Source organism: Hermetia illucens, chromosome 1, assembly GCF_905115235.1.
Source record: "Hermetia illucens chromosome 1, iHerIll2.2.curated.20191125, whole genome shotgun sequence".
NCBI classification, from domain to species: domain Eukaryota; kingdom Metazoa; phylum Arthropoda; class Insecta; order Diptera; family Stratiomyidae; genus Hermetia; species Hermetia illucens.
This window is the reverse complement of record NC_051849.1, coordinates 75,275,803-75,290,129: the sequence shown is the minus strand read 5'-3', so window position 1 is coordinate 75,290,129 and position 14,327 is coordinate 75,275,803. Positions and strand designations below refer to the sequence as shown.

Genomic DNA, 14,327 nt, shown 5'->3' with positions numbered 1-14,327 from the left:
TGGGGAGAGTGAAAGAAGAAGGGGGTGGTATTAGTGAGTAGGAGTCTCACATAACTGCATGGCAGAAGCCAACAGTAGGTTTTGAATCTTTCTTCCAAAGATCAAAAAGAAACAAAAACAAGTCGGAATACCGGAAGCTCGCTCTTCCGGTATAAAGGTTTTGTGTTCATCTTATGTGAGAAACTTCAACGCACATTTTTCTGTCCGTATATAGCTACAAATCCAACATAATCCTTCATATTTTTCGAAACTACGAGACATACCTACTTATTACAGCCGTAGATATCACGCTCACCCTAAACAAACAAACTGCCTATTACCGAATACTATACACATATATGCACGTATATAAATTGATCGTACCCATATTTCCGATTTACTTCTTATATCTATTTGAATTAGGCACTACCCGCAAAGTTCATTAGCACGCATCTATTATATACCTACATACACACATGTCTGGTTGGCAGATAACTAAAAAACTAAAACAGAATAATTCTTTGCGACCCCATTCATAAGAACTCATTTCGTTGTGGTATTGACGAATTGATATGTGGTGATGACGTCATGCGGGTTGTAGAGTGCACGAAATTCACAAAAAATTGTAAAGTTTCACTTCCTATAACTTTGTTAATAATAGTTGGATTTTCTTTAAACTTGACCAAACTGTGCATTAAGTTCTTCATTATACGTATTCCAAATTTTGTACTTCTGGGATAAACATGAGGGGGGTGCCGGGTAAATTTCTAAAATGTGGAAATATACTATTATTAACTTTATTTGTGCAGATATCGGAACCGGATATATTTTGAGGCCTAGATTTCGTAGAGATACACCACTGTGATTTTTTTCAGATTTTTCGGTTGGATAGGTTCTGAGAACGAGACCTGTTACACTTTTTGTGGGTCATATTTTGAACCCTCACTCCCCTATGTTTCATCTACTATCAAATATTGAACCAGATTCGAAAAGTACTAATTGAGACCTTTCATTTGATACCCTACATGGCTACATTCTGTGAAAAAAAAATTTGCACCCTCCATTCACATGTATGGGGAGCCCCCCTTAAACTTAACACAAGATGGCGCCACTTATTGCATGTAAAGGGATCACCAGATTACATACTCTCACCAATTTTCGTGACAATCGGTCTAGTCGTTTCCGAATAAATCGGGTGTGACAGACAGACAGACAGACAGACAGACGGACAGACGGACAGACGGACAGACAGACACCGACTCGATTCTAATAAGGTTTTGTTTCACACAAAACCTTAAAAAGACAGATAGACATTAAACCGATTTTGATAAGGTTTTGTTTTGCAAACAAAACGTTAAAAAGGGGTGGGATAAATCGCCGCATCATTCAAAAATTGATTGAAAGCTGCCACCGGGAGTTAAACTGCAAGCTAACGCAGTTCTTCAGTAAATATGGCGGTTATCGAGCTTAACTACAACGATTTGGTTACGACGCGTCATCACGCTGCCCAAGATGTGTTAATGTAGCCGAGAATACGGAGCATGCTGTATTTGACACCAAACAACACTGGAGGCGATCACACGGCCATTCGTAAGTATTGTGAAGTTCATGTTGTAAAGGAGCTGAAGCAGGAAAAATTCGAAGAAAAGGAGAGACCCACAATGAGCCGCAGCTCCGTGATGAAATGTTTATTTATAGCAGTCCCGTGGAGGCAGTGAAAAGACGGAGGTGCTTTCGGTGAGTTAGAGGCTCACATAACTGCATGACAGGAGTAACAAGGCAAATTGGGACAACGTGGCTGCGACATACGTCTTAAACCAGCAACTGATTACTTGGTACACTGACGGATCCCTCACAGCAGAGGAAGCGGGTGCCGGCGCCATTGCTCCAAGGAAAATGTTCTTTAAATCAATGGGAGGAACAATAGCATATTCCAGGCGGAAACATACGCCATAGACAAATGTGCCTCCTTTAATCTGCAAAGGAACTACAGGGGGCAGAACATAGCTATTCTCACCGATAGCCAAACAGCAATCAAAGCACTTAGGTCCAACCAGGTGAACTCTAAACTGGTGGAGGAATGCCTTGAGAGACTGAATACACTCGACTCGTCCAACAAGGTCTGAATACTTTCGGTTCCAGGCCATGCTGGGTTGGAAGACAACGAGGCAGCGGACGAACTAGCCAAGAAGGGAGCAGGGACGCCTTTACATGGGCCAGAACCCTTTTGTGGAATCGGAAACGATTTCATGGCTATGAATCGAAGAAATGAAGAGGAGCGGTTTAGGGAACTATACTGGGCGGGCCTAACAGGGATGGAGCAGTCCAGGGTGCTTATTGGAGGATACAAACCCATACGCACAAACGATTGCTTAAACTTCCCCAAACAGAACCTCCAAATCATAGTGGGAATTCTCACTGCTCATTGTCGGCTGAACTATCACTTAGGGAAGCTAGGGATATCTACGGACACTGCCTGCAGGTTTTGTGAGGAGTATGACGAAACCTCTATATACGTCCTGGGACACTGTCCGGCACTTGTGCAAAGTAGGTCGAGGCATCTGGGAGAACACTTAATACCAGATGCAAAGCTGAAAGATCTGAAAGTAGGGAACATACTAAAGTTCCTAACGGTTATAGGCCTGCTTGAGATACTATGATCAGAAGGTACACTATAACCCACTATAGCACTATCGAACCCAAATAATCATAAGCTACTAAGCTACTAAGTTGAAATAGGATTTTTACAGTTTGCTTCAAGAGGTGCTTGAATTAATACATTTGCATCTATATATAATATATATATATATGAGGAATATGAAAAGGCAACAGTTCCATGACATTCCAGAGCACAATAACGAATTTGATCGAAGCATAAAGCGCGTTATTCACTTGTTTGGCAACGTGGAAGAAGTTCATTCGTAAATTAAAATTCTTGGCAATATTTTGTGTTAATAAATACTTGAATATAAATTCACTAAGGGTCGTGAAAAGTGCCACGGGAGGTTCTTTCGTCGCTTGTTTCCTGAGGTAATGAACGCATTCATATGTACACATATATTGTCCGGAGAAACGATAGCCTTAAAGAGCATGGCATACATTTTCTGAACAAATCTAAAACTTTTCTTCTGCTGATCCCATTCTCAATACTTTCAGATCACAGGAACACCACTCACACTATCCAAATATTCCTTGTTTGCAGCAACATATCTCCTCAAACAGCTTTACGACGACGGCTTTTCAGGAAAATAAATTTCAACGGAAAAGCAAAAAAGTATGTCAGTCTCCATATAACTGATAAAATTGAGTCAACATCAATAGCAAACGATACGAAGTTTTCCAGTGTAATGGACGTCGAAAGCAAGCGAGTCCTTGCCATGTTGTAGTCCAAATGTCGGCAAGCATTTTGTTGATTCCCCTTTCACTAAAAGCATTCTGACTGACATGATTTCAACGGAATTGATTGAAGTTTATTCTAAGGGATGACTTTGTATCCTCAATTCAGCGTTTTTAAGTGTGGGGATGCTTATGAAGCAAATGTGTGAGAAAATATTTCATGTTATGTGAGGCAATATATGACGCATCTTCTGCTTATGGGTGTAGTGTACTTGAGAAATGATACATCAGAGGGCAATTTTCACACAAAAATTCGTGGAGGGTTTTAGAAATATAAGAACATAAGTATTGTAAACTTTATAGTGCTATATTTATGTTACTTGTCAACCATTTGTACTGGGTAGGCTCAAACTAGAGAAACGAATATTTCACTTTGCTAGCCAATTTCATGCTCAAATGTCCGGAATAATATAAAGCTCTCAGAGTTTCACTGAAATCGGAGGTTTTCGAGTTGACCAAACGCAAACCTTCAGCTACGCCTGTGGAGGAAAAGTGGTTTGAGGCAACGAATTAGGCGGGGTAATCAGGGAAGCTATCGCGTTCGTGTACGCTAGAGACAAAGAGTTCCCCCGTTCTCGTGAAGAGCCAATAATAGTAACAATTCTCACAATTTTAGTTACTAAAGGATATATGCTAAGGATCCAAACAGATTATTTATTTGCGATTTTTGGTTATTACTAGATTTTAGTTTATTTAATAATATGGCAAAATCTGCAGCCGCAGCAAGGATGGAACCCATGTCATAAGTACTCCACTGTGATGAGTGTTGGGCGTATTTTTATTTGTAAATACGAATACGAATAAATTCGTACGAAGATTTTCTATGTAAAAGTCAACCTTTTGATATTTATGCAAATGAATACGACCACGGCTATATTTTCACGTCGGAAAGTGAATAAATATATAACGTATTCATATTTACGAGCACGAATACGAATTCTTTTGGGTGAATACCAACCGTCGAGCAGGAACGAATAGATGGCGAGAATACTTTGAGCAGATTTCAACTCCCGTTGAATGTGAGTACAGCTGGGCCCTCTAGTGGGAGTTTCATGGGGGTTGTGGTTATGCTCAAGCGAGAAGAAACCTTCGGGCCTCGGCGTGGTGTTACGTTTCAACGCGGGTGCCGTACTCCTTAGTTCGGTGGAGGTTTAGGTAAGTCTTGCATCCACCAGAACGAATTCTAAGACATGCACTTGGTATAGACTGGTACCGTTGTTGCTTGTCTTAGCGGGGCTTTGATTGTGGTCACAAAATCAATCTGTGTCCTAAGAAGACCGCGGGATTAAGTCTTCCAGACAGGTGTTCACGTAAAACCCTCAAGGACTTAACTGTCAGTGCAACTGAAGTCGTGGAGGCAATAAAACGAATGAAATTGGCGAAAGCTACAGGACCTGACGACATCGCATCTGAGCTTTGGAAAGCGAAGAGCTGGGACCCAACATTGTGGCTTAGTGAATTCTTTAATCGGGTTATTCAGGAAGGAAGAACACCATCTGACTGGCAAGAAAGTACCACCGCACCAATATGGGAAAAAGAAAGTAGTCCAGCAGAATGTTCAAATTACCGTCCGATTCGGTTACTTTCCGAATGGCAGGAACGAAGAACTCCATCTGACTGGTAGGAAATTATCACTGTTCCGATATAGAAAAAGAAAGGTAGTCGAGAAGAATGTTCAAATTACCCTCCGATCCGGTTACTTTCCCATACCATGAAGATTTTTGAACGCATTCTTGACAACCGTATTTGCGAAATCATTGAAATAACCGTAAATCAAGCCGGATTCAAGAACTGCGAACTACTGACGCAATACACGCTGCGCGGTTACTCATGGAGAAACACCGTGAGAAGCATCGCTCTCTTCACATTGCCTTTCTGGATCTAGAGAAAGCGTTTGATCGTGTCCCACACGAACACATCTCGTATGCTTCACGCCAACACTTAGTGCCAGAAGAACTCGTGCTCTGGGTTCAACTACTCTACCACGATCCGAAAGTGTGGCGGGCGTATCAAAACCGCTTAGCGTCTCTGTTCGTGTCCCTCTCACCACCCCTTTGTTCTTGTTATGGACACCGTCACACAACATATCCAGCGTCTAGCGCCCTACACACTGTTTTATGCGGGTGATGTTTTCCTAGCATCTGATACCAGAAATAATCTCGAGCTACTTGCTCAAAAATGGAATGATCGCCTCATGCAACACGGTCTCAGATTGAACCTAAACCAAGCTGAATTTTGTGAGCGCCAGCGATCTGCCCAGAAGCGATTTAAATATCGCTCTCTATGGTTGTGTTGGTCGAATATAAAAGACAATCAACGGCCTCTTTTGGTAATGAAGACGAAGATGTTGCGTTGGACTAGTGGCGTGACACGTTTCGATCACATCCGAAATGAGGATATCCGCGATCGTTATGGGGTTGCACCGATTGTCGAAAAATTGGGAGAGAGGCGTCTTCGACGGTGTGGCCATGCAATTCATGCTAACGAGAATTCACTTGCCAAGATTTTTCTGAACATCGAAGTCGATGGTGAACGACCAAAAGGGAGACCGAAACAACGGTGGCTTGATACGCTGGATGGGGATTTAAAAGCCTCGAGATTGCACCCAGATCAGGCATTCAATAGAGGCAAATGGCGAAACCGACCACGACGAGCCGACCCCGCTTGCGAACGGGACAAAGACTGAAGAAAAGCAAGAAGAATATCTGCATTCTCAAATGCGAAAAAGTTTTTTTTGTGTCGAAATGGTAGTATCCGGTCGGATTCAAGAAGAAAATTAAAAGACGCTGCAGGTGTAGACAAAAAAGTATGTACATATAAAACTGAAAGATATTTTCAAACCTGAAGAATTGTTTTGTGAAGAAAAAGCACTTGAAAGCAAACACATGTTCTTCTTCTTCTTCACTTTTGTCAGATGCGTGTTTCAGACATCAGACATCGAATTTCCTTTCTTTATGCGTATGCCATATTTTGCAATAATTTAAAATAATAAAAACTTGTTTTTCCAATTCGCTAGTTTTGATTTATATTTTGCAAAAACCAATATTTCGGGAACCACTTGTTCCCTTCATCAGTGCTATAGGAAAAAGAAGTTTTTATTATTTTAAATAATTTAATCGTTATAAATACCGCAGAATTACACTCAGACATGATACATTTCTAAAACATGCTAATATACTATTATTAAATTTATTTGTACAGGTTTCGAAACGGGCTGTGTCATGAGGTCTAAATTTCGTTTAGACACACCACTGTGATTTTTTTCAGATTTTTCTGTTGGATATGTTCTGAGAACGAGACCTGTTACACTTTTTGGGGGTCATATTTTCAGCCGTCACTCTCCTACGATTCACCCGATATCAAATATGAGACCAGTTTCGAATAGTACTAATTGAACCTTTTCGTTTGGTACCCCACATGGCGAAAAAAAAATTTGAACCTTCTATTCACATGTATGGGAAGCCTCCTTAAACTTAACACAAAATCGCTCCACTTACTGTATGTAAAGGTAACAACAGACCACTTGCTCTCACCAATGACAATCCGTCTAGCCGTTTCTGAATAAATTGGGTTTGACAGACAGACAGACGTCGAATCGATTCTAATAAGGTTTTGTTTCATATAAAACCTTAAAAATTGATTAATTCTGGTGTGCATAAATTACCGCCTCAGAAGGCTGAAGAGAGAGAAGGTAAAGATGAGCTGACTTTTCTGTTCTGCATGACTTCCACCTAAAATTTCCATATGTCAATTTTTTCAAAAATGGTTTGAAAGTAACCTCCAGGCAATACAGGCGTTTTATAGTTTTCATCATATTATAATCTGCTGTATTCGGCAAATTTCTACAAAATGAAACAGGTTGCTATGGAGAGGAAAATCCTTTTCCTCTATTGCTAACTATAATGATGTTTTTTAAATGCTTCAGAATCTTATCGATGACAGTCTTAATATAACAAGTTCAAACTCAAAGCAACCAATCGACTCAATCTTTTTATTGCAGCTAGGATGTTTGCAAAGTATCTTGTGGCTTCCGCTCTTGGTAACGAAAGAAGCTTGAAGTGAACGAAATAGTGTTATAAGGAAAGGTAAACCAATCGGAAGTCCCCGATACACCTTTTCCAAGTCAGAAAAAGTAAGTATTGAAGGGTTATGTCAAATACATACTACGTACTTTTTTGAAGGATGCTTGCAAAGTGCTCGTATTCATAAAGCAATCTTTTCTAAGATCTGCCCTACACCACGAGTATGAGAATTGAACTTTGATCCTAACATCAAAATGCTGTGGCTATAACTTGTGGTTTAGAAAAAATATGTGCAAATTAAATAAGGCAAAAATTTAGTCAGTGCCGACAATAAATTTGATCCAGGTAGTGTTACATTTGTAGATTATGATACTGATGTCGATGGTCATTGGTGCATGCACCTATATTTTGTTCGCTCTTGACAAAGACGTAAAATGCTTTCATCAAATCGGTCACTACCATCAGCTCGAACTTCCTATCTTTCATTGTTCGCGGTGAGCCATCTGATTGATCTAATTCCATTCAGACCCAAATTGGAAATTACTCCCACTAAAGCAGGGGAGGAAGAGAATGCTTGGTGTCATCAATACTGAAAAGCTACACCTTACAAGGTCGAATATTCAGTAGTATACGAATAACACTATTTTTATCTGTGTTGTCGCACATTGAGATTTCGGACAATCGAGAGAGCGGCGACTTTATGCCATTATCTCGATTACTATAACTTTTTTAATTGAAAGTTTCCCTACCCAGTTTTGCAAGTATGAACGTATGCTGTTTCTAACATTTTCCTGGTAGATCGCTGAAAAAATAAAGTGAAATTGACAAAATTATCTTTTACGGGATATTTACTACGACTCGTAAAGTGAAATCAAGAATGGCCATCCGGTTATCCTCTTCAACTACTGACGCCTAAACGATTGTAATCTTATATCTTTTCAGGTTAGTACGTCAAGCAAGCATGACTTCCACCTTCATTATTCATAGAACAGGAATACTTTTTCATAGTGTCATGTCGAGGGAAAGGCGAATACGATAGAGAATTGGACTTGCTGAGGTTAACCTTATAACTTTAAGTGTCCAATTTATATCGTACTTAATGCGATAAGATAGCGCGAGGGAATGCTTTGAATAAAGTCAGAAGTAGATATGTGAATGTTCGCTGCCTTATTTCTAAATATAGGTAACAACTGTTGGGGATTTTAATATGTGTGTAAGTAACTTGTCCTATTTTAGTCTAAACCTTTTTATAAATGTACCACCGCGGTTGGTAGACGATTTCAGAATATTTAGAAGTATTTTGGGATTTGAATCACATTGCATAAAACCCGTTTGTGATCTATAGTGTTTAGGTTGCTTCAAGTTGGGAAATCACCCGAATGAAATTCAATTTTCCATGGTCATCCTCTTGAGAATGTAATATTCTTATGATTTGAAGAAGCCCATGTCTGAAAACATTGCCCTGAATTAGGTGAATTTATGATAATTCTAGGTTCTTAAAGACTCAGCAAATGATGATAAAGGTGGTCAAAGGATAGTATAGGTCGTAGGGCGAAACGTGGATTGGTACCCACGATGAAGCATAAAACCTGGGAAACACCAACAGTTCTACTACCAACCCCTATCTCCACCTCCACGTGGTGACCGCTGGGAGTTCTTTCTTAACGAAAAGCTACAGATGGAGAAGGATGAAGGCGAGTCTCCCGCGCCTAAAAACGGGACAAATTATACCAACTGGTCCTCCAGGTTGGGGGTTGGGTAGGGCTGACAACCCTACACGGAAAACAACTTGTTACGAAGCCACAACAGGAGCCTTGGACTGGACGGATTTTACAACGACGAACCCGGCAACGACAATGGAATAACGATTTGCGCATTTTCTCATAGAACGTGCACTCCCTGTACAGAGATGAAGCAGATAAGCAGTTAGCCGGTACCCTGTCCCAATATAGGGCTGATGTAACAGCGTTACAGGAGATGCGTTGGGCAGGGACCGGTTTCCTGGAGAAGAGCCACTACACCATATATTATAGCGGTCATCCTGCTGTTATCGGCTTTGAAAACATAAGCGAACGGCTATGCAGTCTGCGCTTGCGAGACATTGCGAGGCACATTTAGAAATATAAGCCTCATTAACGTTCACGCCCCTACAGAAGAGATTGCAGAGTCGGAGAAGGATACCTTCTACGAGGCAGTAGAACGAAGCCTGTCCTAGATATGATATCAAAATCATACTTGGGGATTTTAACAGTAAAGTAGGGAAGGGGCCCGTATTCAGGCGATACGTTGGCTCCCTTGGTTTACATTAAAATACAAATGATAACGGACTGCGGATTATTCAATTAGCAGCGTCACACGAAATGGTTGTTGGCTGTTTGCGCGGAAAGCGGTCCACAAACAAATGTGGGCCTCTCCAGACGGGGCCACTTTCAACCAAATTGACCACGTGCTGATCGAACGTCGCCAACTCTCAGCCTTGATGAATGTCAGAATATTTTGGGGGAGGGGGCAATATAGGCTCAAAACTCTAGTCAACCCTAGTTGAAATGGTGCCCGGAGCTCGAATAACAATACTACCCAGAATCCCCTCTGACAATCAGGTGAGAGTTAACAGTGAAGTCATCCACAACACAGCCCTCTGTAACACCTATAACAGGGAGTTGCATGCCACAACAGCCGCAGTCAACAAAGATACTGGAACAGCCGTGTGCGGATTTCATCGTCTTAGCTGTTATCGGTTTTGATTTTGAATCATAGATAGGAGAAGTTATCAGCAGTCTCAAAGTTGTAGTCTCCTATCCTTATTATTCCCGTTTGACCCTTGCGATTCGATGTCGTTGGTTGGTTCATTTTTGGCGCTAACGTAGCCACCATGTACTCCGCCTTGCCTTCATTGATGTGTAGCCCAAAATCTCGCGCCGGCTGCTCGATCTGGATGAAAGTAAACTGTACATCTCGGGTTGTTCTTCCCATAATCTCGATATCGTCAGCGTAGGCCAGTAGTTGGGTGGACTTGAAGAGGACGGTGCTTCTCGCATTAACATCTGCATCGCGGATTATTTTATAGGGCCAGACTTTGTCCTCTTTAGGACACATGATAGAGCATCACCTATTCGTATACCTTTTATACCTTGTTGATGTTGAATGCTCTCGAGAGTGATCCTGCTGCTTTTACCTGGCCTCGCACGGTCTGGGTCAGTCTTATGAATTTCGACTGGAATGCGAATTCTTTCATAGTCGTGTATAGTTTTACCCTGGCTATGCTGTCATAGGCGACTTTAAAATCGATGCGGTTGATGTCCATATGCCAACAGTTTTTCCATTGCTTGCAGTCTATCTATCCGTTGCTAATTTGCCCGGACTGAAGTCATTTTGATATGGACCAATGATGTTCTAGGCGTATGGGGTTATCTGACCCAGTTAGATAGCAGAGCATATCTTATAGATATCTCTATAATTGTTGCACTGTGTGATATCTCCCTTTTTATGTATTCAATAGATAATGCCTCGTTGCCAGCCGTCAGGCATTGATTCGTTGTCCCACACCTTGAGCACAAGTTGTTGAGCCAGTTGGCCAGTTCGGCTGTAATTCCATCGGCGTTCGGCGACATATGATTTTCAAGCCGATGAATTGCACGGACTGTTTCTTCTATACTTGGTGCTGGCAGCATTTTTTCGTCATCTTCAGTGGGTCAGGCTTCCAACAACGGCAGGATGAGCATCGAAGTGTATAAGACTTCATCCTGCTGACTTGTTGGTAAAAGTTCCGTACCTGGCGCGGTGGCTTCCAGTACTTTTCTAGTTCACAGACCTGTTGATTCTGCCAAGCTTCCTTCTTCCGTCTGTGAAGTCGCTTCTTCGCTCGCTGGAGTTCGTGATAAGTCTCTGCGCGTGTCCGAGCCCTTTGAGAATGCAACATTACTCGGTATGCACCATTCTTCCATTTCGTTGCTAGCTTACATTCATCGTCAAACCAGCCATTCCGACTCCTTTTACAGCTGGAGCCAAGTATGTTTTTGGCCGTATTTATGATAACGTTCTTCAGGTAATTGTGAATATCATTTGTTGATGCTTCATCTCCAGGACATCTGTTGACTGCGGTTATTGCGGCATCCATTTACCATCCAACCTGAAGGACCAGTTGATACAATTTGTCCCGTTTTTAGGTGCGGGAGACTCACCTTCACCTTTCTCTGGAGGTGGAGTTAGATATTGGTAGTGGGACTGTTGGTGTGAGTTCAGTAGGCGTTTCCCAGGTTTTGTGTTCAATGGTGGGTACCAATACATGTTTCGCCGTTGGACCTATAGCACCCTTTGACCGCAAGGCGGTGTGATTTTGCGGAGGAAAAGCTGAAGTGATCCTCATCACCAATCAGTGTAAAAAAATTAGGCCCGCATTAAGTTGGGAATCATAACATTACTTTCAAGCTGGTCATCAAATACTTCGGAGGAATAACTGACACGAAACTTAATTATAAACAGTACGTGTAAAATATAAGCAACATAGCGTTCATGGAACATATGACTCTCGCAGGAATGATGCGGAATGTGATAAGGTCACGGTATACATCTAGGATCACAGAACTGGGTACTGGGTTACCTAACGCAGAATGTCACGTATAATGACAAAGTTGTGCTTTCTATACTATTGCAGGCTATGATTATCGGCATTTCCGATGACTTGGCTGCGGCCGTTACATCAAAGCACCCAAATAATGTCGAAGTCTATTTCATAGAGACGGGAGAGCAATAGAGACTTGGCTGGAAAAGGTAGGGCTGACCATGGTATATGAAGAAACAAAATAACAACCCGTAAACAGAAATATAGCCTGAAAGTGAAGTCGTTGGACATATGGTCTATGTCGGCTACCAAACACCTGGAATGGTAGTTGATCCCAAGCTGAACTTTAGGAAGCACTTAGAGTAAGCATGTCAAGAGGCAGTTGGTACTACCGCAGCACTTGGAAAAATGTTGCGGTACAGTGGAAAATTGCTTATCGCAGAAATAATGCCATCTATTCTTCTTCACCTGGATAGACGGAGGTCCTTGAAGACTTTATCAGAGGGCACCAGGTTTGTAGTGCGATTCCAATCGACATTCTAACGGATGAGTGCCATGTACCGAGAAAGACTATCGATGGGCGCACAGAACGCAGGAATGCGACAAGGTACTAGTCGCAAGATATATGAGACCAGTCCTCGAAGGGTCGGTTCATTTCCAACATTAGGGCATGGTTTAAATGGAAACACGGAGAAGCCAACTACGACATTACCCAGTTACTCACAGCACACTGTGGTTGCTACAAGCACAAAGTAAACGGTTTTGAGCTGGACGATTCGCTGAATTATTCTGTATGCGGTTGAATACTGGAGAACGCAAAGCATGTGATGACCAAGATTTGCGATGAAGGGAAGGAATCTAAATCAAACGCAGAAAAAGAGCGTGAGTCCGGACAGCATAGTGCTTTACGGTTTCATTCACAATTGCTAAAATACAGAAGAAGCTGGGATGACGATTATATACAAAGCTAAGTGAGCGATCTGTAAATAGATTTCAAGGACACTGGGAACACTGGGGAGAAGGTCGGCGAACACACAATCTGATGTCTACCGTCAAGCAGTGATTTGAGAGATGGAATGATTGGATTAATGAGAGATATTATCTCAGGCAGTTTATTGTGTACCTATACAGGTTTAAACTATAAAGCTCATCCGATTGTCCAAACTGTGATGGAGTCCCAGTGTATCTAGAATATTCGTTGTTCCACCGTTGAAGATTCGTGCAAGAGAGAACCTAAAATAAACTCGAGGAGTGGTTTTTGAAGAATTCTAACTTTTTAAAAAAGGCAGACAGTCAAACAGTGAATCGATGAACCGATCACTGACACAACGCGCTATGATCAAATCCGCAACTTATATCGCATTGCACCGCGCTGATGAAAGTTCACTAGCTAAGCCGGGCTTAGCTGAAGTCAATGAGAAACGAACCACAGGATGGCCGAAACTGCGACGGCTTGATACAGTATATGACAAGTTAATAACTTCCCGATCCCACCTGGAACAAACCTACGTCCTACAGAAGTATCAAACCCACTCTAAACGAGCTGACATCACTAATTACTGGAAGATAAATCTTGTTTTGATTTACCAACTTTTGGCCTTTCCCTTTTTCAAACTCGCCCAACATTGTCCTTCGATAGTAGTATCTGGGTTAATGAGTAGATTGACTACAATTGAAATTTCAATGATAATAGCATGTTACTAACTTTTTAACTTTAACTTCAACGAATTCAAAATTCCAATAAATTGAAATGAACGTGAGTTTCACAAACGATTCATTTTGCTTAGAATGGTCACATCATTTTAGATTCTCCTTGAAATGATATTTCATTCGTAAATTAAATTGGATTGAATTTAAATTGTGGTTAGTCAAAAAGGTAAATGTGAATTCATACAAAGTTTCGTCCCTTTTTCATTTGCAGCCCAGATGTGTTTGGTTCTTCAAAAGAAGCTGATTCAGTGCCACGTAGAAGCCTAATTTGCTGAACCATCAGAAGGTCTTTTCGATCCATTAATAGGATTGTAATAATTAAAAGTAAATAAAAGATAACGCTGATAAAAGTGAGTCTTTTAACAAACTCGAACATTTAATGTTGTGCGTTTAACCGAAAAATGAACGAATAGTCCAATTGCTGCCTTTCTGCTGTGGCAGATTGACGGGAATCAAAGGAAGGTCAACCTTGAACTTTACGAAAAATTGCAGGAGATTAATTACCTCTGAGGATTCTGATGTTGAGAGGAGGCAGCAGACTATGTTTTCTTGTTGTAGATTCAGGTATTGTCGATTGAAAAGAATGAATGCTTTCAATTTATTTGACCGGCTGCAACCCTATACCGTAGGGGCTTGGCTTTTGGGGAAAAGCCTTCCAT

The 14,327-nt window shown here is 41.3% G+C and overlaps 1 protein-coding gene and 1 long non-coding RNA gene across 3 annotated transcripts in view; one reads left to right on the top strand and one right to left on the bottom strand.

The window, feature by feature from the left end:
- LOC119647289 overlaps positions 1-14,327 on the bottom strand; it is a 751,009-nt gene that overhangs the window by 562,259 nt on the left and 174,423 nt on the right. The window lies entirely within an intron of this gene.
- LOC119647293 lies at positions 8,090-8,553 on the top strand. Its single transcript, XR_005248839.1, has 2 exons — positions 8,090-8,285; positions 8,340-8,553. It is a non-coding gene; the product is annotated as an uncharacterized LOC119647293 (long non-coding RNA).